Source organism: Pseudophryne corroboree, chromosome 12, assembly GCF_028390025.1.
Source record: "Pseudophryne corroboree isolate aPseCor3 chromosome 12, aPseCor3.hap2, whole genome shotgun sequence".
Classification (NCBI taxonomy): domain Eukaryota; kingdom Metazoa; phylum Chordata; class Amphibia; order Anura; family Myobatrachidae; genus Pseudophryne; species Pseudophryne corroboree.
In genome coordinates, this window is record NC_086455.1 from 64,808,259 (window position 1) to 64,832,537 (window position 24,279).

Sequence of the window (24,279 nt, forward strand, 5' to 3'; positions counted from 1 at the left end):
ACACCCACTTCCTGTCAATCACATTACGATCACCAGAACGAAGAAAAAACCTCGTAATGCCGTGAGTAAAATACCTAACTGCATAGCAAATTTACTTGGCGCTGTCGCACTGCGGACATTGCGCATGCGCATTAGCGACTAATCGCTCCGTTGCGAGAAAAAAATACCGAGCGAACAACTCGGAATGACCCCCATGGTTTTGCCCAACTGTTAACAAATTTGCTGCTGCGATCAACTCTGAATTAGGCCCTTCATGGACACATATGCGTCCAATTCAGCATGATCTCCAGATTGCTGGAAAAGAAGTGGGAAAACTAGAGAAGAATGACCGAGTTAATAAGGGTCTTTATATTTATGTCAAACAGTGATGTAGAATTTTAGTATAAATCTGTAACCCTAAACACATAATTTTCCCTTCCGATGTAACATTAACAATTAACGTTTACCCCCACTCTAAGGAATAGGAATTTTGTTAAATGACCACATTACAGCTTTTAGAGTAATCGGAACAGTCAGATCTGCAATGTACGTACTAGCAGGTTATCTGGTCTTCGTTCAGTCCATTGCATGACAATAGGACAAGTGGCCTGATTCAGCAGTAGATGCAATGTAGCAGGGTTTTGATGCTACACAGTGCTGTAATGCACACTGGTAGCGATGGATAAGTGACGGCGTACGCACAGAGGATTTACTTGCCAATCGAATGGCAGGTTGTCAGCGTTTGGCGGAGGTAACAGGAGGTGGCTAGAAGAAAACGCAGGCATATTAGGACCATTTCCTGTGCGAGCTACGGCGAATGGTGCAACCAATGGGCCTTATTCAGCATGGATCACTATTCAGAGAAATTGCAGTTGTCTGTGAGTAGAAAGGCGCCGCCCCGACAGGAAGAAAAAACGCCCTGTGCAAAATTGCGAATCACAGATCACAGGTGGTCATTCCGAGTTGATCGCTAGCTGCATTCGTTCGCTGTGCAGTGATGAGGCAAAAAACGGCACTTCTACGCATGCGGCGCAATGCGCACGCGTGACGTACTATTACAGCAAACTATGTAGTTTCACACAGGGTCTAGCGAAGCTTTTCATTCGCACTGCTGGCCACAGAGTGATTGACATGAAGTGGGCGTTTCTGGGTGTCAACTGACCATTTTCAGGGAGTGTTGGAAAAAACGCAGGCGTGCCAGGAAAAACGCAGGCGTGGCTGGGCGGACGCAGGGCGTGTTTGTGACGTCAAAACAGGAACTGAACAGTCTGAAGAAATCGCAAGCGCTGAGTAGGTATTGAGCTACTCTAAAACTGCACAAAAAAACTTTGCCGCCGCTCTGCGATCCTTTCATTCGCACTTCTGCTAAGCTAAAATACACTCCCAGTGGGAGGCGGCATAGCGTTTGCACGGATGCTAAAAACTGCTAGCGAGCGAACAACTCGGAATGACCCCCACTATCCATTCGCAGATGCATACGCATTTCCCGGAACATTGAAGAAACGTTGCCGTCTGGACAAAAGTAAGTAGGTCCTAGGCTGCCACTAATCTGCAACTGAGACGGCCTGGAAGTGGTCTGCGCTGACGTCAGAGACCTTCCCCAAAAACGCCTGCATTTTTTCTGACACACCCAGAAAACGTCAGGTTTTCTCTCAAAAACGCCGGCTTCCTGTCAGTCGAACAGCGTCTACATTGCGATTATGATCTGGACGCATTTTCTGTTGCTGTTACCCCTGGCACATGCGCAGTTGTTTGATAATCGCTCGATTTGCGATTTCTCACAATAGAGATCCATGCTGAATTAGGCCCCCAATGTTCCCAGCGGCACATGTGGGTGTCTCTCAGCACAATACGGCATCTCAGTCATTAGCACATATCTGCAAGTCCAGTGTGTACGATATAGCAGCTGTGCATGCAACTGTCTGTGTGCCCCGAGATTACTAAGAGAAAGGCAGCTTTGTCCACGATGTTGGGCAGATATTAAATTTAGTGCAAATGTATAAAATCGTTTGAGAACCAGGGGACAAAGTGTGAGGTTCATCTACAGACTCTATTATCAGAATTTCAGAATGAAATACATGAGGTGTCTGTGATAGTGGGTGGGGGGTGCAAAAAAATTACAAATGCATCTTCCTATAATAGAGCTGGGGGTTGGGAGAGTGAGGGGAAATGTCCACAGTGCACAAAGAGATTTGCATCCTGCATATGAACTAGAAGCACCGCTCATTCCCCCCACTTAATCAGTAATTGCCAGCACTGACTAACCGTCTGTCACGTTGGAACGGGAATTAATGTACACTGTAGAAAGTGGCACAGTAAGGGGGAACCCTGCCTTCAGATGATTCCATCTTCTTCCCTTTGTTGCCAACAACTGATACTGTACAGTGATCTCAGATCGGTGCATTATACCACTTTCAGTCAGAAAAGTCTGAAAGTCCCGGCAATTACCCAGCATTTCAATGTCGGGTCGTTTTTCCGGGACCTGCCTGACTCCTCTTTTCACACAGACATGCAAATTACCGAGTCAAGAATTTCGACCCAGTAATTTGCAGATCAACATGTGTATTTTGTCTGTGTGAAAGGGTCATTCCGGGTCGAAATTCCTGTGTCTCCGACCCTGGTAGATTCCAGGGTCGAAATCCCGAGAATTTCAACCCGGATTGACCCTTTCACAAAGAAAAAGGACCCGTGTGTTTCATGAAATTACCGGGTGGAACTGCTTCACCCAGTCATTTCAGTTTCTGTCAGAAAGGGGTATAGATAGCATTATGTTGTTCTAGCTAAAGAATACCTCCCAACTGTCCCAATTTTGGCGGGACAGTCCCATTTTTCACGGTCTGTCCCGCTGTCCCACCCGCGGGTCGCAGTGTCCCGCTGGTGGGGGGGCAGTTGGGAGATCCCAACCCTGTCACTCGCTGCTCTGAGCAGAGCAGCGGTGAATAGATGCTGTGCGCATGCGCACAGCGTCTATTCACGACAGAGAGGGACAGGGGGCATGACCAGCAGCTCTCTCAGCGCTGTTCATGGCCCCATAACGACGAAAATGGGGGCGTGGCTTGCGATCGCGGCACTTGTCGCGAGGCCACGCCCCTTTCCATTAGGTCACGTCCCTAAAATTGGGCGTGCGCCTTTGGCGCGCGATAGTGTCCCTCCTCAGCCAAGCTAAAAGTTGGGAGGTATGGCTAAAGACACAGCATATACACTATCCTGCCCAGAATGGGATGCAGTCATCAAGGGCGTAGCTACCATAGGTGCAGGGAGTGCAGCTGCTATGGGGCCCACAGCTGAGAGGGGCCCACCTTCCCTGTCACAGTTACATGTGTTATATACAGGGTGTAGCTACCATAGGTGCAGGCAGTGCAGCTGCTATGGAGCACAGAGCTGAGAGGGGCCCACCTTCCCTGTCACAGTTACATGTGTTATATACAGGGTGTAGCTTCCATAGGTGCAGGCAGTGCAGCTGCTATGGGGCCCAGAGCTGAGAGGGGCCACCTTCCCTGTCACAGTTACATGTGTTATATACAGGGTGTAGCTTCCATAGGTGCAGGCAGTGCAGCTGCTATGGGGCCCAGAGCTGAGAGGGGCCACCTTCCCTGTCACAGTTACATGTGTTATATACAGGGTGTAGCTTCCATAGGTGCAGGCAGTGCAGCTGCTATGGGGCCCAGAGCTGAGAGGGGCCACCTTCCCTGTCACAGTTACATGTGTTATATACAGGGTGTAGCTTCCATAGGTGCAGGCAGTGTAGCTGCTATGGGGCCCAGAGCTGAGAGGGGCCCACCTTCCCTGTCACAGTTACATGTGTTATATACATTTTTCGCCTTTGGGTGGTACATAGGGGTCCTTTCAAACTTTTTCCTTGGGGCCTGCAATATATTTAGGTATGCCCCTGGACCTGCTCATTGCAGTGTGGTATAAAATGAACTGGAGGGTATTTTAATGTTATATAATATGAACCGGGCACTATAATGAGGCACAATATGAGTGGGGAGCACTATATATCATAATGCGTATTGGGGGTACTGTGCAGCATAATGTGTACAGGCAGCTCTGAAATGTGACATAGGGGGTCATTCCGAGTTGATCGTAGCTGTGCTAAAATTTAGCACAGCTACGATCGTTAACTCAGACATGAGGGGGGGATGCCCAGCACAGGGCTAGTCCGCCCCGCATGTCAGTGCCGGCCCCCCCGCACAAATACAAAAGCATCGCACAGAGGCGATGCCTTTGTATTTGAGGAGTAACTCCCGGCCAGAGCAGCTCCTTCGGCTGGCCGGGAGTTGCTCGTCGCTCCCGCTGGCCGCAGCGGCTGCGTGACACGTCACGTAGCCGCCGCGCCCCCCCCCCCCAACGGTCCGGCCACGCCTGCGTTGGCCGGACCGCTCCCGCTAAACGGCGGCTTAACGCCGCCGTTCAGCCCCCTCCCGCCTAGCGACCGCCTCTGTCTCAGAGGCGATTGCCAGGTAACGAAAGCTGCCATGCGCTGGCGCACTGCAGCGCCGGCGCAGTTACGACCCGATCGCTGCGACAAATTGCAGCGAGCGATCGGGTTGGAATGACCCCCATAGTGTGAACTTAAGCACTACAGCAATTCATAGAAGAAACTAGGGCACACTATGGGGCATAACATTAAATAATTCTCTACTATGGTTCAGTAAATGAACTAAGGCCCTCATTCCGAGTTGTTCGCTCGCTAGCCGATTTTCGCAGCAGTGCACACGCTAAGCCGCCGCCCTCTGGGAGTGTATCTTAGCTTAGCAGAAATGCGAACGAAAGATTCGCAAAATTGCGAATAGACATTTCTTAGCAGTTTCTGAGTAGCTCGACACTTACTCTGCCACTGCGATCAGTTCAGTCAGTTTCGTTCCTGGTTTGACGTCACAAACACACCCAGCGTTCGCCCAGGCACTCCCCCGTTTCTCCAGCCACTCCCGCGTTTTTCCCAGAAATGGCAGCGTTTTTTCACACACACCCATAAAACGGCCAGTTTCCGCCCAGAAACACCCACTTCCTGTCAATTACACTCCGATCACCAGAACGAAGAAAAAACCTTGTAATGCCGTGAGTAAAATACCAAACTTCTTAGCAAATTTACTTGACGCAGCCGCAGTGCGAACATTGCGCATGCGCAGTTAGCGGAAAATCGCACCGATGCGAAGGAAAATAACGAGCGAACAACTCGGAATGAGGGCCTAAGGCACTATTATAGGGCATAAAATGAACAACTGCTGCAGAGAAGTGTCACTCTGGAAGCATTGGGACGGGGGCCCCTTCAAAATGTTGCTATGGGGCCCACAAAGTTCTGGCTACGCCCCTGGCAGTCATAATCTCAATATATACAATGTTGGCATTCATAATGTTGACATTGAACATCTCGGCAACTACAGAATTTTCACAGTATCCTGTGAAATGTCAGCATTCTGCAGGGACCCGAGGGTTAGGGCTATGTAGCGGGAGGGTAGAAAAGGCACTAAGAGGGAGGTTCGGCAGTATATGGAGGGGAGGTTAGGGTTAGGCACTAGTGGGAGGGTTAGGGCTAGGTACTAGGCAGAGGGTTCGGGTTAGGCTAGGCCAGGGACATAACTAGACATTTGTGGGCCCCACACCACACCAACATTTTAAAAGGGTCCCCCTCCCCTGCTCTCTGCGAGAGTGTCAGGGTATGTGAGAGGGGGTGCTGTAGGGCCACTGAAGAGGCAGTACTTCCAAATACAACTTTTTACTGACCAGCGCCTGCCAATCAAGGAACTGCTCCCCTAAGAGGAGTCAGCTGTGTGCTGCCCAGATCCGACACACTTTAACCCTAGCATGACTCAGAGTCGGTGGGGACCACACAAACCTCGAGGCTCAGACAGCAGAATACTGATGCCGACTAATCTTTAGTAAATCTACCCCAAAGGCTCCAAAGTCCTTTTATGTTCTAGAACAGTGGTTCAATCTCAACGCCAATCCTCAAGTACCCACAACAGGTGGGATTTCTTTACTCATACACAGGTGAGTACATTTATTTTGTTTGGTCAGTAAATATCCCACCTGCTTCCACTGGCAGAAATCCTCAAAACATGACCTGTTGGGAAAACTTAAGGAATGGACTTAAGAACCACTGCTGCAAAAGATCAGGTGTTACCAGCAGTCATTAATGAGTTGGCCTTGTTGATACTTCCTCACCTATTTGTTCCCAACAAGTGTTTCAATCAGACAAAACTAATTTTTGTCAATGCAGATTCTATGATAGGTGATGTGTGCTGAGCGATATCACTAGATGTGGCATGCCAAATCTAGAGCCGGCAATAGCGGTGTGCGGGACCGCGCATCGCTGTTACCGGCACCCTACACACGGAGAGATCCATGCTGAAATTCTAAAGGCCCGTATTCACGGGCAGATGTGGGAGATATGTGTGCCGAGCGAACCGCTCAGCATACATCTCTCCCACCGCTCAGCACAGCGCGATATGTGCTGAGCGTGCGGGGGGAGACGGGGGGGCGCGACCTGCTAGATTGGCCTGCATGGCCGCGGGGCTGCGCATCACTATCACTGTGGGGGGTACACACGGAGCAATCATGCTTAAAATCTAAGCATTCTAGTCAGATTGCTTAGATTATCGCTCCGTGAGTACCCCCCTTAAGCAATCTAGTCAGATTGCTTAGAATTTAAGCACAGATCTCTCCGTGTGTACCCCCCTTTACACAGCTCCGATAAATCAAAGCTAAATAATGCAAAATTGCTATTTATCCAGGTAAACCCAGATAAATAAAAAATAGGCTGCGTTTTGTGGTGATGGGTGGTTGCTTTGGATACTGACACCTGACTTTCAAACCAAAATAGCTGGATTTGTAATGGGTGGCTCCATCGTGGAGCAGCTGTGCTTACTTGGAAGTAATGTAAGTAAGAGGGTTAAATGGAGAAACATGAAACATTCATGAGACAGATCCTTTGTCAGGACCATTCCTCCCCTGAGGCGAGGACATAACCTCATCTCAAGCAGCAGAATCAAGGTTCTCACCTGGCCCCCAACATGTGTCACCCCAGCACCTCCTCCCCCCTTACCCCAGCGACTGGCAGGTGGGCAATAAGTAATTGCAGAAGGAAAGAATTTAGTGTGGCATAAATCCTTGGGCTGCTTCCTGTAATCCCTGTAGTGCGGGGACTGAGAGTGTCAGGGGACGGGTGACGTTTCCTTTCTCTTCTCACAGTTGTGTCAGTGGGGGGTTCACTGGTCAGCCTGGGGCAAAGAATGTTTAGAGGGTCATATCAAAGCAATTTATGTTACTGTGTGGACAGTTCTGTCCTAGAGAACTAGAGAGCTTTCATACATTCCCTTCTCTGAGAGACACTGGGCATGATTCAGAGGTGGAGGCAGAATCGCCTACTGGAGGTCACTCGTCTGCAACTTTATGCAAATGCTGCTATAAAGCCCCTCCCTGGATTACAGCTGTGCGTCCGAATGTGCAAGGTCTGAGACACCACTGTCAGTGTCCGTAAGCACTGAAATACAGAATGGGGAGTCCTTAGATACCACCATCAGTTGCACCGTTGAAACTTGCACTGGTCCTATGGCAGGAACAGATTCTCCATCCGTGTATGCCCTTCTGTATGAGCTGTTGAGCGTCTGTGTATTGAACACTTTCACCGACATGCCTGTGACGCTCCCAGAACACGCCCCATAAGACGTGCGTATACAAGAACACCTCTCAGCAACACATGATCGCAGCAGCAAAATTGTTCTCTAATGGGCAAAACTATGTGCACTGCAGGAGGGGGCAGATATAACATGTGCAGAGACAGTTAGATTTGGGAGGGTTATTTTGTTTCTGTGCAGGGTAAATACTGGCTGCTTTATTTTTACACTGCAATTTAGATTTCAGTTTGAACACACCCCACCCAAATCTAACTCTCTCTGCACACGTTATATCTGCCCCACCTGCACTGCATATGGTTTTGCCCATTAGAGAACAATTTTGCTGCTGCGATCAGGTATAAATTAGGACCACAGTCAGGACCGGTCCGCAGTGTGACTTATACACATGTGCAGTAGCAAGAAATCCCTTAACTACATTCAACTTTGGCAATGCATACACCTCTGTTTCAGTACTGGTACATTTGTTCCTCTAGGTGGCACTGCAAACACAGCTGTTTCAATATACCACAACAGGGCAAGCTACATGACAGCTACTGTTCATATTAGAAACATAGGGGCAGATGTATTAACCTGGAGAAGGCATAAGGAAGTGATAAACCAGTGATATGTGCAAGGTGATAAAGGTATCAGCCAATCAGCTCCAATATGTAAATTAACAGTTAGGATCTGATTGGCTGGTGCCTTTATCACCTTGGACATATCACTGGTTTATCACTTCCTTATGCCTTCTATAGAAACAAAGAATTTGAAGGTAGACAAGAACCACCTGGCCCATCTCTGCCCATGTACACGCACACATTTATACACTAGGGTTCATTTTTGTCAGGAGCCAATTAACCTACCATGATATTTTTGGATTGTGGGAAGAATCCACACAAGCATGGGGGGTGACATACAAACTCCACACAGGTCGAGCTGTACTGGGAATTGAACCCATGACCTCAGTGCTAATATGTATAATTCAAATATATGGGATTGGTGCAAAATGTCCATTTAAGCACTACCTGTAACTCTAACCTAACCTCAGCCTATCTCTAACTACAGCCTGACCCTAACCTCAACCTACATCCATCGCAGCCTTACCCTAACATCAGCATAACCCTAACCACAGCCTACTCCTAACCAAAGCCTAACCTCAACCTACCCCTAACTACAGCCTGACCCTAACCACAGCCTTACCCTAACTACAGCCTGACCCTAACCGCAGCATAACCCTAACTACAGCCTGACCCTAACCACAGCCTACCTCTAACCCAGAGGCAGAACTCTGGGAGGCAACAGAGTCAGCTGCCGCCGGGCTCCTGCTTTGAAGGGGGGCACCTCTCCTCCTGTTCCGTGTGTTCAGCGACATTAATCAGTTAAGTTAATTGACAGCAGCTGGTATCTCTTCTGTAGCCAACTTCCCCACTAGTAACTACACCTTACAAATCACACCCTCTTTATTATAGATACACTGGAAGCAGACACCTTACTGATGAAGCTATTTGCTCCTATAAAGGAAACATGAGAATTCTCACTATATGAAGTTATTTCTCTGACAATTACATGTAACTTCGTATAGTTAGAATTCTCATACTTCCTATGCAAGAGCAGATATCTCCATCAATAAGGTGCATGCTACCAGTGTAAAAGGTTGTGGGTTCTAATCCTGGATATGACACTTGCAAATTAATTGTCAGAGACATAAGCATTGTGAGGAACTGAGCAGATCTATGTAGTGTGTGGTTGGACCCCTACATAGATCTGCCTAGTTGCAACGGTTTCGTAGTAGCTTCATATAGTTAGAATTAGAGGTGAGCGGGTTTGGTTTTACTCAGTGTTACTCGGATCTCAAAACGGCATCTTATTGGCTCACAGATTATATATGGGGGGGGGCACCAATATTTTTCTTGCCTCCGGGCAACTGGGATAAACTTACGCCACTGCTCTAACCACAGCCTAACCCTAACCCCAGCCTAACTATGACTGCAGTCTAACACTAACCACAGCCTAATAATGACCGCAGCCTAACCCTAACCACAGCGCCCTAACCCTAACCATAGCCTCTTACCACATCCGTACCCATACCGCAACCTCACCTAAACTCTACCCTAACTGCAGCCTGACCTTAACTGCAGTCTTAGTCTAACTGCAGCCTTATCCTAACTGCAGCCTAAACCTAACCGCAACCTAACTCTAACTGCAGCTCAACCCTAACCACAGCCTAACTATCACTGCAGCCTAACACTAACCACAGCCTGCTAATGACCACAACCTAACTCTAACTGCAGCCTAACCCTAACTGCTAACTAACTCTAACCGCAGCCTTACCCTTACCACAGCCTCACCGTAACTCTATCATAATTGCAGCCTAACCCTTACAGCAGTTTTATCCTAACCGCAGCCATATCTTAATCACAGCATAACCCTAACCTCAGCCTAACTCTAATCCTAAAACTAACATGAGCTGGTGACATTCACAATGGGCCTAATCCAGAGAAGTATGCATACCCTGAAGTTTTCACAGTTGAGTGATTCGGCTTTCTCCGCATGCGTCTGAGTCTCACTACACATGTGTGGCGGGTCAAACGCAGGTGTGGTGTGACCATTTTCAGAGAGTGTCTCATCCTGTGACTGCAATCCTGTATGTAGCTACAATGGAACCAGCGTCCTTCTGCCACTGGTGGGACTTGCACAGCTACCGGTGGGCGTCTCAGAACAAATCCTGGCGTTTGCAACATTTGCATAGTATCGCGCAGTCGGTGCGTCCGGGATCGCAGCTGCGAATGCATTAGCGTACATCTCTAAATCAGGACCAAATTATGTCAATGCCAGCATTGTGCATGTTGACATTTGACTGTCAGCACAGTGTCCATTCTCAAACCAGTGTCGACATGTGTTGACATCTGAATGCAGAAAGTTTGACTACATACCCGAATACGCATAGAAACTTATGACTACAAGTTTTACAGAAATAGTATAGCGAAAAAAGGAGCAGGCTGATAATAAGCAGTGTAACCTGAAATGTACAGTATCTACAGGAAAATTCGTTTCCCATAAAATGAAAATACAGTATATACTAGTAATAAGCAGAGTTTTATACCCCTTTATTTTACTATAAGTGTTTACGGTCGGAAAACAAGGGTATAACTTATTGTGTAAAAATAACTTGAAAAGCATTATTACATGTACAGTATTAATGAGTGGGAGTGGCTTCATATACAATAATGGTTTCTACAATGACAGTTATACCATGACAAAGGGGCAGATGTATTAACCTGGAGATGGCATATGGAAGTGATAAACCAGTGATATGTGCAAGGTGATAAAGGCACCAGCCAATCAGATCCTAACTGTTAATTTAAATATTGGAGCTGATTGGCTGGTGCGTGTATCACATTGCATGTATCACTGGTTTATCACTTTCTTATGCCTTCTCCAGGTTAATACATCTGCCCCTCAATCCTGACGCTCCGCTTCCAGCTACACAACAAACAGACATTTCATTATTAAGGAGAGTTTTCTTTTGGGAATTTTCTGCATAGCAAGATCATTGTTTGTGGGAATATCTCACTTTACTTCAGTAATAATCATGTCATTGTATGTGTAATGGGATATAAGTCAGATTATTTCATGCCGTATACGAAGCAAGAGGGCAGAACGTTGCAGTGCATAATGCAGATTTATAAAATGTAACTTTTTTTTTTTTTTACTTCCCCATTAAATATGATAATTAATGTTAATTTCTATATCTTCCTGGAAGGCTGAAATCATAACAGTGTTATAGGGTCCATCTGCAGGATGTGACGGAGTGCGCTCTACACACTCCGGGGCTGGAAGGAAAATGACTGTAGAGTAATAATTATATCTAAATCCCATTAAGCTCTTTGCTGAGTTGCTGTTGGCAATGATCCTACAGTTATTCAGTCTTGGAGGTGGGGTCCTGAAATAGCCCCAGGATACATACATGGGTCCTACGACTGACTGCTACTGAGGCCTTGTATTGTTAACCATCCATCCCCATGTACATATACCCCTCCCTCCCCCACATGCAGAGTGGATCACTGGGTCGACCCGGTCTAGGTTGACCCCCCCAAAATATTATGTTGACATGTCGTGTTTCGACCTTGCCCATGTTGCCCTAATGACCATGTCAACCTTCCATACTTGTTGACCTAGTCATGTGTCGACCTACTTACTGTCGACCCTCAGTGGTCGACCTAGACAAGGTGGACCTAAAGACCGGATACCGAGACAAATAGTACTCGGAAAGGAACTAACTCCCTCTCCCCGCATTGTGATCCCCTGCAGTGATGTCCTCCCCCGACACTGCATCAGGTCTGGGGAGCCCGAGGAAATCCGGTCTGCACTTGTGCAGAACAGTTCTCCTGATCTAAAGCCAGGCACACAGCGGGGAGCACAGGCGCATGTGATGCAACCTGGCCAAGTAACATTCTCTTGGCTGCGGACACATCACATGCGAATATGCCTGGCAAGTGGTTAAATCATACATATTTATTAATGAAAATGGAATTTTTTGATGATTGCTGCTTTATTTAAAGATCTGCACAATTTTGATTTATTACGTTACTGCTGAAGATACAGTTGTACACAGAGCAGGCCCTAAGCAATATGATGCCCTAGGCAAGATTTTGGCTGGTGCCCCCTAGCACCACCCCTAGTTCCGCCTCTGACCCTGCACCCCTTTCCCTGCGCCCTCACCCCCCACCCACAGTCCTTTTTTTTGTTTTGCTACCCCCTGTAATTTAAATAAGAACAGTGCGCACATTCAATGCACAGCCCAAAAAGGTTTGTGTTTTTCTGGCAAGAGGCATGGCCACACAATAGTACCCCCAATTCAAATTATGCCTCACAGTAGTGCAACTTTATTCACAATTTATCATGCGATAGTGTCCCTTATCCACATTACATTACACAGTAGTACCACTTTACCTTATATACGTTACTCCTCACAGTAGTGCCCCTTATTCACATTACATCACACTGAATTGCTCCTTATTCACATTACACCACGCCATATTGCTCTTTATCAACATTACACCACACCATATTTCTCTTTATTCACATTAGACCACACAGTAGTGCCCTTTCTATACGTTACGCCACACAGTAGAGCACCTTATACATATAATGCCACACATTGGTAATGCATTTGCACACATAATACCACACAGTTATGCCCCTTACACATGACACACATTATTAATGTCCTTATAAACATAATGCGCCTTACACATTATGCCAACCCTTATTAATGCCCTTATACACATAATTTCCCTTACACATATGCCGCACATTGTTAATGCCCTTATACACATAATGACACACATAATGTCCATTACACATATGCCAGACATTATTAGTGTCCTTATACACATAATAACACACATAGTGCCCCTTATACATACAGTATGTTACACATAATTAATGCCCTTATACACATAACGACACATATAGTTCCTGGCTTGAGTCAACTGGCAGCTCTGCTAATTTTGGGAGCCTATTTTTTTTAATGAAAATGCATCTTATTTGCATTGCTATGTGGCTAGGATGCACAAGCAACTTCTGCTAATTAAAATGATATGTGGCATGCCTATATACTGTGTGCGACTGTGGCTGTATCTGCATACGAAATGCTGCACACAAAATATAGGCATGCCGCATATCAGTTTAATCAGCAGAAGCTGCTTGTGCCCCTAGGTATACCAGATACCCTAGGCAATTGCCTAGTTTGCCTATGCCTAGGGCCGGCTCTGGTTGTACATCTGTAATGTGTGTGTGGTGCGTACAGAACCCTGGGTCAGTGACACAATCTTTAGAAGAAGTCAACACAAACATGACACGTGCAACAAATAGCCGTTTCTGGAACTGTGCTAAAGTCTTTGTTACGTTCTGCACAGGTGTAATACTTTTAGCGTTGAGGGGTCTCAGCAACTGCACATGGGCCCACCTCTTGTCTTCAAACACCCCTGTGCAGATATCAAAGATATCTTGGACAGTCCCTCTATTTCCACTTGTAGAAGCAGTCCCCATAGCTTTCTAGGAGGACCAGAGCCAGCCCTAGGCATAGGCAAACTAGGCAAATGCCTAGGGCATTTGGTATGCCTAGGGGCACCAGCAGCTTCTGCTGATTAAAATGATATGCGGCATGCTTATATTCTGTGTGTAGCATTTCGTATGTAGATACAGCCACAGTCGCACACAGTATATAGACATGCTGCATATCATTTTAATCAGCAGAAGCTGCTTGTGCATCCTAGCCATATAGCAATGCAAATAAGATGCATTTTCATCAAAAAAAGGCGCCCAACGTTAGCAGAGGTGCCAACCGACTCATGCCAGGCATCTGCTGCATGGCTCATTGAGGCAAGATGTATCCAAGCAGAGGCAGAGGTCACAGTGTTAACAGCCATGTGACTGCTGTGTGCTGTGTACAGGTGGGTTGGTTGTGCAATAGTGTTCGGCATATGTGTAAGGGGCATTATACGTGTCATGTGTAAAATGCATTAATAATGCGCGGCATAATGTGTAAGATACATTATGTTTAGAAGGACATTAATAATGTTTGTCATGTTTAAGGGGCATTACTGTATAGTATTATGTGTATAAAGACATTAATAATGTGTGGCATTATGTGTATAAGGTGCTCTACTGTGTGGTGTTACGTATAGAAAGGGCACTGTGGTGTAATATGAATAAAGAGCAATATGGTGTTGTGTATTGTGAATAAGGATCAATTCAGTGTGATGTAATGTGAATAAGGGGCACTACTGTGAGGAGTAACGTTTATAAGGTAAAGTGGTACTACTGTGTGATGTAATGTGAATAAGGGACACTATCGCATGTTAAAATATGAGTAAAGATGCACTACTGTGTGGCGTAATTTGAATTGGGGTTACTATTGTATGGCCATGCCCATTGCCAGCAAAAACACGTCCCTGTTTAGGCTGTGCGCCGAATGTGCGCACTGTTCCTATTTAAAATATAGGGGATAGGAGCACCAAAATAAGGACTGCTATGGGTGATGGTGCTGGGAAAGGGGTGCAGGGACAGAGGCAGAACTGGTGGTGGTGCTAGGGGGCACCAGCCAAAATCTTGCCTAGGGTATCATATTGGTTAGGGCTGGCTCTGAGGAGGACTGCAATAATTGTCTATTACCATGCTCCGAAAAGCTGGAACCCAGCAACTAACAGCTAATGCAACCAATGCGCAGTAACAGTAAAATGACAGCATTCTCCCTCACTTTACTATTCACCCTGGATGGGCACCTATTACAGCCATTGTCCCAGCAAGAGCATTTTAATAAATCGGGGACATAAATCTTGTCTGCCTGCCACGATATGCAGTGAAGGGAAATTATATAACAGGAGAAAATCAGGGGGAGGGGGGGGGGGGGGGGGGGGAATAGATCGTCCCCCGATCCTGTAGTGGTGCAAAGCAGGACTTCTGAAGGTTAAACTTATCAGATATAGATGTCGGATGAAAGTAAGTTCTTTGAATGTAAGAGACAATGCATACAGGAGATTTGTGAACATTGGGCCTGGTTCTGGTTTGTAATACCCCTTTCACATCGCAAATGCCGAGTCCCACCCGGTAACTGAAAACGGGTCCTTACCGGGTGGGACTCGGCATTTGACCATATACGCTGCCTTCCCGACCCGGCATATTGCCGGGTCGGGTTGCTAAACAGTGGCGGGGACTGCACCGTCATTGGGGGCGGAGGCAGCGCTGGAGATGAGCTCATCTCTGCGCTGCCTCTCCCTGTGTAGTGAACGGGTCCAGGGTCGCATCGACCCGGCAACCCATTCACACTGCCACTGACCCGGTATTCAACCCGGGAATAACACTGCTTTATTCCCAGGTTGAATGAAGGGGTCAGGCGACCCGGGAATTCGCCGTCGGCCCTTTCACACTGCACAGCTACCCGTGTCTACCTGCCAATATGCCGGGTCGATATTGGGTTATTTGTGCGGTGTGAAAGTGGTATTACAAAAGCAAAAAAGCCCACAACTGAGCAACACCATGCTGCACTGCAGGTGAGGCAGATATAACATGTGCAGAGAGAGTTAGATTTGGATGTGGTGTGTTCAAACTAAAATCTAATTTGCAGTGTAAAAATAAAGCAGCCAGTATTTACCCTGCACAGAAATAATATAACCCCCTCAAATCTAACTCTCACTGCACATGTTACATCCGCCCCACCTGCAGTGCACATGGTTTTGCCAATTAGTGTGCTTTTTTTGCTGTGCTAAGAAACCTGAATCAGGCCTCTAAATCAGTATTAAAAAAATGGGCCGGATGTAATGGTTTGTGAGACGGCCAGAGCAGCGAGACTCCGGCTGAACTTGTACGCTTCTTTAAAGCAGCAAACGTTTACAAGGAAAAACCAATCAGGTTTTGCCTTGTAAACATTTGATGCTTTAAAAAAAACGTACGAGTTCAGCCAGAGTCTCGGAGCGTCGTCCATCTCGCAAGCCATTACATCCGGCCCATAGAGTCTTTGCGTTGCTGGGATTTGCAGAATATTCTTTTAACTCATTATTGTTTTATATTTAGATGATTAGTGCCGACCTATTTGGTATACAGGAAACCCTATCTTTGTATATACAGAGCACTACAGTACTTCATATACAGGGAACCCTACAGAACTTTGTATACAGGGAACCTTGCTGAACTTTGTATGGAGGTTACCCTGCAGAACTTTGTATACAGGAACCTTACAGAACACTGTATACAGGGAACCCTACAGAACTTTGTATATAGGGAACCCTACAGAACTATGTATGCAAGAAACCCTGCAGACCTTTGTATAACGGGGGCGGGATGTACTAAGCGGAAAATGCAGTAAACCCCCTGTTTACCGCATTTGCTTAATGGGCTTCTCTCCACAGCGCTGTGTGAGGGATCCGATCGGATCCCTCCCAGCATGCCCCACGGCCGCCCCCAGTAGTCAGGGAGACGCCGGGGATCGCGAAGGACAGCTCTTATCGAAAGAGCTGTTCTTTGCAATGCTAAGCGCATATGTAAGCATATATGCACTTAGCATCGTGACGATAGGCGGCGATGTCACATAGTACATCCCCCCCAGGGAACTTTACAGAACTTTGGGGCAGATGTATTAAGCCTGGAGAAGGGATAAAGCAGTGATAAAATAAGAATTTACTCACCGGTAATTCTATTTCTCGCAGTCCGTAGTGGATGCTGGGGACTCCGTAAGGACCATGGAGAATAGACGGGCTCCGCAGGAGACTGGGCACTCTAAAGAAAGATTCAGTACTATCTGGTGTGCACTGGCTCCTCCCTCTATGCCCCTCCTCCAGACCTCAGTTAAGGAAACTGTGCCCGGAAGAGCTGACATTACAAGGAAAGGATTTTGGAATCCAGGGTAAGACTCATACCAGCCACACCAATCACACTGTACAACTTGTGATAAACTTACCCAGTTAACAGTATGAACAACAACTGAGAATCACTCAACCGATGCTACATAACCATAACCCTTTTGTTAAGCAATAACTATATACACGTATTGCAGAAAGTCCGCACTTGGGACGGGCGCCCAGCATCCACTACGGACTACGAGAAATAGAATTACTGGTGAGTAAATTCTTATTTTCTCTAACGTCCTAGTGGATGCTGGGGACTCCGTAAGGACCATGGGGATTATACCAAAGCTCCCAAACGGGCGGGAGAGTGCGGATGACTCTGCAGCACCGAATGGGCAAACACAAGGTCCTCCTCAGCCAGGGTATCAAACCTGTAGAATTTTGCAAAAGTGTTTGAACCCGACCAAGTAGCAGCTCGGCAAAGCTGTAATGCCGAGACCCCTCGGGCAGCCGCCCAAGAAGAGCCCACTTTCCTTGTGGAATGGGCTTTCACTGATTTCGGCTGCGGTAATGAGAATGAGAATGAGCCTGCTGAATCGTGTTACAGATCCAGCGAGCAATAGTTTGCTTTGAAGCAGGAGCACCCAGCTTGTTGGATGCATACAGGATAAACAGCGAGTCAGTCTTCCTGACTCCAGCCGTTCTGGTTACATAAATCTTCAAAGCCCGGACTACGTCCAGCAACTTGGAGTCCTCCAAGTCACGAGTAGCCGCAGGCACCACAATAGGTTGGTTCAAATGAAAAGAGGACACCACCTTTGGCAGAAACTGCGGACGAGTCCGCAATTCTGCCCTGTCCATATGGAAAACCAGATAGGGGCTTTTACATGACAAAGCCGCCAATTCTGACACACGCCTAGCTGAAGCTAAAGCCAACAGCAAGACCACTTTCCACGTGAGATACTTTAGTTCCACGGTCTTAAGTGGCTCAAACCAGTGGGATTTCAGGAAATCCAACACCACGTTAAGATCCCAAGGTGCCACTGGTGGCACAAAAGGGGGCTGAATATGCAGCACTCCCTTAACAAACGTCTGAACCTCAGGCAGTGAAGCCAGTTCTTTTTGAAAGAAGATGGATAGGGCCGAAATCTGGACCTTTATGGACCCTAATTTCAGGCCCATAGTCTCACCTGACTGTAGGAAGTGCAGGAATCGACCCAGCTGGAATTCCTCTGTAGGGGCCTTTCTGGCCTCACACCAAGCAACATATTTTCGCCATATACGGTGATAATGCTTTGCTGTCACGTCCTTCCTAGCCAGTGGCGTAACTAGAAGTTTTTCTCCCCCAAGCCAAAAAATTCTTCGGCGTTACACATTATGACACACACTGCAATGACCCTGAGACATTATACCACATACCACAATGCCCGTGATATAGTATACAACACACAGTAATACCCGACACATTATGACACATACCGCAATGTCCGTGATACATTATAGCACATACAATGCCTGTGACACATTATGACACACACTGCAATGACCCTGAGACATTATACCACATATCACAATGCCCGTGATATAGTATACCATACACCATAATACCTGTGACACATACCGCAATGCCCGTTATACATTATGCCACACTGCAATGCCCCTGAGACATTATACCACATACCACAATGCACGTGATATAGTATGCCACACACCGTAATGCCTGTGACACATTATGACACACACCGCAATGTCCGTGATACATTATGCCACACACCGTAATGCCCATTACACATTAAGTCCTACAGTAAGGCTTCTAATTACTTTTAAATTACCTGCTCGTTGCCAGGGGTTTCATGCACTGGGTGTCATGCTCGTTGCCAGGGGTTTCATGCTCTTGGTTCCATGCACGGTGCCAGGGGTTTTCATGCTCAGGGTGTCATGCTCGTTGCCAGGTGTTTCATGCACTGGGTGTCATGCTCGTTGCCAGGAGTTTCATGCACTGGGTGTCATGCTCGTTGCTAGGGGGTAGTGCTTGTTGCTAGGGCTGTGCTCCCAGTGCCACATATGTCCCCAGTGCCACATATTCCCCCACGGTGCCAGGTACTCACATGCCCCCAGTGCCACATATGCCCCCAGTGCCAGATATTCCCCCACAGTGCCAGGTGCTCACGTGCCCCCAGTGCCAAATATAGCCCCCCCCCCCCCATGTGCCAGGTACACATGCAGTGCCATATATCCCCCTCAGTACCCCCCCAGTGCCATATATGCCCCCTCAGTGCCATATATGCCCCCACACTTCCCCCCCAGTGCCATATATACCCCCTCAGTGCCCCCCCAGTGCCATATATGCCCCCTCAGTACCCCGTGTCATACATGCCCCCTCAGTGCCATATATGCTCCCTCAGTGCCCCCTGTGCCATACATGCCCCCTCTGTGCCCCCTGTGCCATACATGCCCCCTCAGTGCCATATATGCCCCCTGTGCCATACATGCCCCCTCAGTGCCATATATGCCCCCTCAGTGTCCCCTGTGCCATATATGCCCCCTCAGTGCCCCCCCCCCCCCCCTCGCTGCTGTGAAGGAGGGACAAGGAGGGCACAGCGCGCGCCTTTCTCATGTCCCTCCTGCATCTCCGTCTCTCTGGTCTAATAAAGGAAGTGCCGGTTCGTGAGCCAATCAGAGCTCACGAACGGCACTTCCATTATTAGACCAGACGGACGGAGACGCAGGATGGACACTGGAGAGGCGCGCGCGGCGCGCTGTGCCCTCCGTGTCCCGTTACAGCAGGGAGGGAGAGGAAACAGCAGACTGACATGCGGACGCTCGTCCGCATGTCAATCTGCTCTAAATCAGTGGCGGCGCCCCCGCAGCCCCTCGCCCCCAAGCCACCGCGAGGGCAGTAGTTACGCCACTGTTCCTAGCCTTTATCAGCGTAGGAATAACTTCATCCGGAATGCCCTTTTAAGCTAGGATTCGGCGTTCAACCGCCATGCCGTCAAAAGCAGCCGCAGTAAGTCTTGGAACAGACAGGGCCCCTGTTGCAACAGATCCTGTCTGAGAGGCAGAGGCCATGGTTCCTCTGTGAGCATTTCTTGCAGTTCCGGGTACCAAGTCCTTCTTGGCCAGTCCGGAACAATGAGTATTGTTTTCACTCTTCTTTTCCTTACAATTCTCAGTACCTTGGGTATGAGAGGAAGAGGAGGAAACACATAGACCGACTGGAACACCCACGGTGTTACCAGTGCGTCCACAGCTATCGCCTGAGGGTCCCTTGACCTGGCGCAATACCTTTTTAGCTTTTTGTTGAGGCGGGACGCCATCATGTCCACCTGTGGCAGTTCCCACCGACTTGCAATCTGCGTGAAGACTTCTTGATGAAGTCCCCACTCTCCCGGGTGGAGGTCGTGCCTGCTGAGGAAGTCTGCTTCCCAGTTGTCCACTCCCGGAATGAACACTGCTGACAGTGCTTGCACGTGATTCTCCGCCCAACGAAGAATCCTGGTGGCTTCCGCCATCGCCACTCTGCTTCTTGTGCCGCTCTGGCGGTTTACATGAGCCACTGCGGTGATGTTGTCTGACTGAATCAGCACCGGTTGGTTGCGAAGCAGAGGCTCCGCTTGACTCAGGGCGTTGTATATGGCCCTTAGTTCAAGGATATTTATGTGCAGACAAGCCTCCTGACTTGACCACAACCATTGGAAGTTTCTTCCCTGAGTGACTGCCCCCCATCCTCGGAGGCTCGCATCCGTGGTCACCAGGACCCAGTCCTGTATGCCGAACCTGCGGCCCTCGAGAAGGTGAGCACTCTGCAGCCACCACAGAAGAGACACCCTGGCCCTGGGGAACAGGGTGATCAGCCGATGCATCTGAAGATGCGATCCGGACCACTTGTCCAACAGATCCCACTGAAAGATCCTCGCATGGAACCTGCCGAAGGGAATGGCTTCGTATGATGCCACCGTCTTTCCCAGGACTCGCGTGCAGTGATGCACCGACACCTGTTTCGGTTTTAAGAGGTCTCTGACTAGAGTCACGAGCTCCTGAGCCTTCTCCGCCGGGAGAAACACCTCCTTCTGGTCTGTGTCCAGAATCATGCCCAGAAAGGGCAGACGCGTCGTAGGAATCAGCTGCAATTTTGGGATATTCAGAATCCAGCCGTGCTGTTGCAACACTTCCTGAGAGTGTGCTACGCTGATCAGCAACTGCTCTCTGGACCTCGCCTTTATGAGGAGATCGTCCAAGTATGGGATAATTGTGACTCCTTGATTTCTCAGGAGCACCATCATTTCCGCCATTACCTTGGTAAATATTCTCGGTACCGTGGAGAGCCCAAACGGCAACGTCTGGAATTGGTAATGACAGTCCTGTACCACAAATCTGAGGTACTCCTGATGAGGTGGATAAATGGGGATATGCAAGTAAGCATCCTTGATGTCCAGAGACACCATAAAATCCCCCTCTTCCAGGCTTGCAATGACCGCTCTGAGCGATTCCATTTTGAACTTGAATTTCTTCAGATAAATGTTCAGGGATTTTAAATTCAAGATGGGTCTGACCGAACCGTCCAGTTTCGGTACTACAAACATAGTGGAATAGTAACCCCTTCCCTGTTGAAGGAGAGGAACCTTTACAACCACCTGCTGGAGGTATAACTTGTGAATTGCTGCCAGCACTACCTCCCTTTCCATGGGGGAAACTGGCAAGGCCGATTTTAGGTAACGGTGAGGGGGCGTCACCTCAAATTCCAGTTTGTATCCCTGAGACACAACTTGTATAGCCCAATGATCCACCCGTGAGCGAACCCACTGGTGGCTGAAATGTCGGAAACGCGCCCCCACGGCTCCTGGCTCCGCCTGTGGAGCCCCAGCGTCATGCGGTGGATTTAGTGGAAGTCGGGGAGGACTTTTGTTCCTGGGAACTAGCTGCGTGGTGCAGCCTCTTTCCTCTACCCCTGCCTCTGGCAAGAAAGGATGCACCTCTGACTTTCTTGCTCTTTTGCGAACGAAAGGACTGCATTTGGTAATACGGTGCTTTCTTAGGCTGTGGCGGGACATAAGGCAAGAAATTTGACTTCCCAGCCATAGCTGTGGAAACTAGGTCTGAGAGACCGTCCCCAAACAATTCCTCACCCTTATAAGGTAAAACCTCCATGTGTTTTTTAGAGTCGGTATCCCCTGTCCATTGCCGAGTCCATAAGACCCTTCTGGCAGAAATGGACATTGCGTTTACTCTAGAGCCCAGCAGGCAAATGTCCCTCTGGGCATACCGCATATATAGGACCGCGTCCTTGATATGTGCCAGGGTCATTAGAACAGAGTCCCTGTCCAGGGTATCTAACTCCTCAGACAGAGTATCCGTCCATGCTGCTACCGCACTACACATCCAGGCCGAAGCAATTGCTGGCCTCAGCAGCGTACCAGAATGTGTGTAAACAGACTTCAGGATAGCTTCCTGCTTTCTATCCGCAGGATCCTTTAGGGTGGCCGTATCCTGGGACGGCAGGGCCACCTTCTTAGATAAGCGTGTCAACGCCTTGTCTACCCTGGGGGAGGATTCCCAGCGTAACCTGTCCGTTGGCGGGAAAGGATACGCCATCAGCAATCTCTTGGAAATTACTACCTTCCTATCAGGGGAATCCCACGCTTTTTCACATAATTCATTCAATTCATGTGACGAGGGAAAAGCCACTTCTTGCTTTTTCTCCCCATACATATAAATCCTCTTGTCAGGGACAGGATTTTCCTCAGAAATGTGTAACACATCCTTCATTGCCACAATCATTTAGCGGATGGCTTTAGTCATTTTAGGCTGCAACTTTGCATCATCGTCATCGACACTGGAATCAGATTCCGTGTCGACGTCTGTGTCAACTAACTGGGATATTGGGCGCTTTTGAGACCCTGACGGCCTCTGCGCTGTGGGAGCAGGCATGGGTTGAGACCCCGACTGTCCCAAGGCTACAGCTTTATCCAATCTGTTATGTAAGGAGCTTACATTATCATTTAACACCTTCCACATATCTATTCAATCAGGTGTCGGCCCCGTCGGGGGCGACACCACATCTATTTGCACTTGTTCTGCCTCCACGTATCCTTCCTCATCAAACATGTCGACACAGGCATACCGACACACCGCACACATACAGGGAACGCTCTGACTGAGGACAGGACCCCACAAAGGCTTTTGGGGAGACAGAGAGAGAGTATGCCAGCACACACCCCAGCGCTATATAACCCAGGGATTACACTGTACCTTAGTGTTTACCCAGTAGCTGCTGTTTTTATATATATATATATATATATATATATATATATATCTCTGCGCCTAAATTTATGTGCCCCCCCCTCTCTTTTTTACCCTCTATTGCACCTGTATACTGCAGGGGAGAGCTTGGGGAGCGTCCTTCCAGCGGAGCTGTGAAGAGAAAATGGCGCTGGTGTGCTGAGGAAGAAGGCCCCGCCCCCTCAGCGGCGGGCTTCTGTCCCGCTTCTCATGTGTAAAAATGGCAGGGGCTCGCACATATATACAGTGCCTGACTGTATATATGTATACTTTTGCCATCAGGTATCTTAATTGCTGCCCAGGGCGCCCCCCCCCCTGCGCCCTGCACCCTACAGTGACCGGAGTGTGTGGGTGTGCTGCGGGAGCAATGGCGCACAGCTGCAGTGCTGTGCGCTACCTTAAGTGAAGACAGGAGTCTTCTGCCGCCGATTTCGATGTCTTCTTGCTTCTGCTGCTTCTGTACTTCTGGCTCTGCGAGGGGGACGGCGGCGCGGCTCCGAGAACGGACGATCAAGGTTAGGTACCTGTGTTCGATCCCTCTGGAGCTAATGGTGTCCAGTAGCCTAAGAAGCGCAACTTAGCTGCAGTGAGTAGGTTTGCTTCTCTCCCCTCAGTCCCACGTAGCAGAGAGTCTGTTGCCAGCAGAAGCTCTCTGAAAATAAAAAACCTGACAAAATACTTTCTTTTCTAGCAAGCTCAGGAGAGCCCACTAGGAGCACCCAGCTCTGGCCGGGCACAGATTCTAACTGAGGTCTGGAGGAGGGGCATAGAGGGAGGAGCCAGTGCACACCAGATAGTACTGAATCTTTCTTTAGAGTGCCCAGTCTCCTGCGGAGCCCGTCTATTCCCCATGGTCCTTACGGAGAACCCAGCATCCACTAGGACGTTAGAGAAACCAGTGATAAGTGCAAGGTGATAATGCACCAGCCAATCTGCTCCTGTCATTTTTTAAATCTGTAATGAGGCTGGTGTGTTATCACCTTGCGCTTATCACTGGTTTATCACTTCTTTATCCCTTCTACAGGTTAATACATCTGCCCCTTTGTATACAA

The 24,279-nt window shown here is 48.3% G+C and overlaps 1 protein-coding gene across 5 annotated transcripts in view; it reads right to left on the minus strand.

The window, feature by feature from the left end:
* The window catches only part of ASB2 (ankyrin repeat and SOCS box containing 2), a 206,270-nt gene that overhangs the window by 126,285 nt on the left and 55,706 nt on the right, over positions 1–24,279 (minus strand). The window lies entirely within an intron of this gene.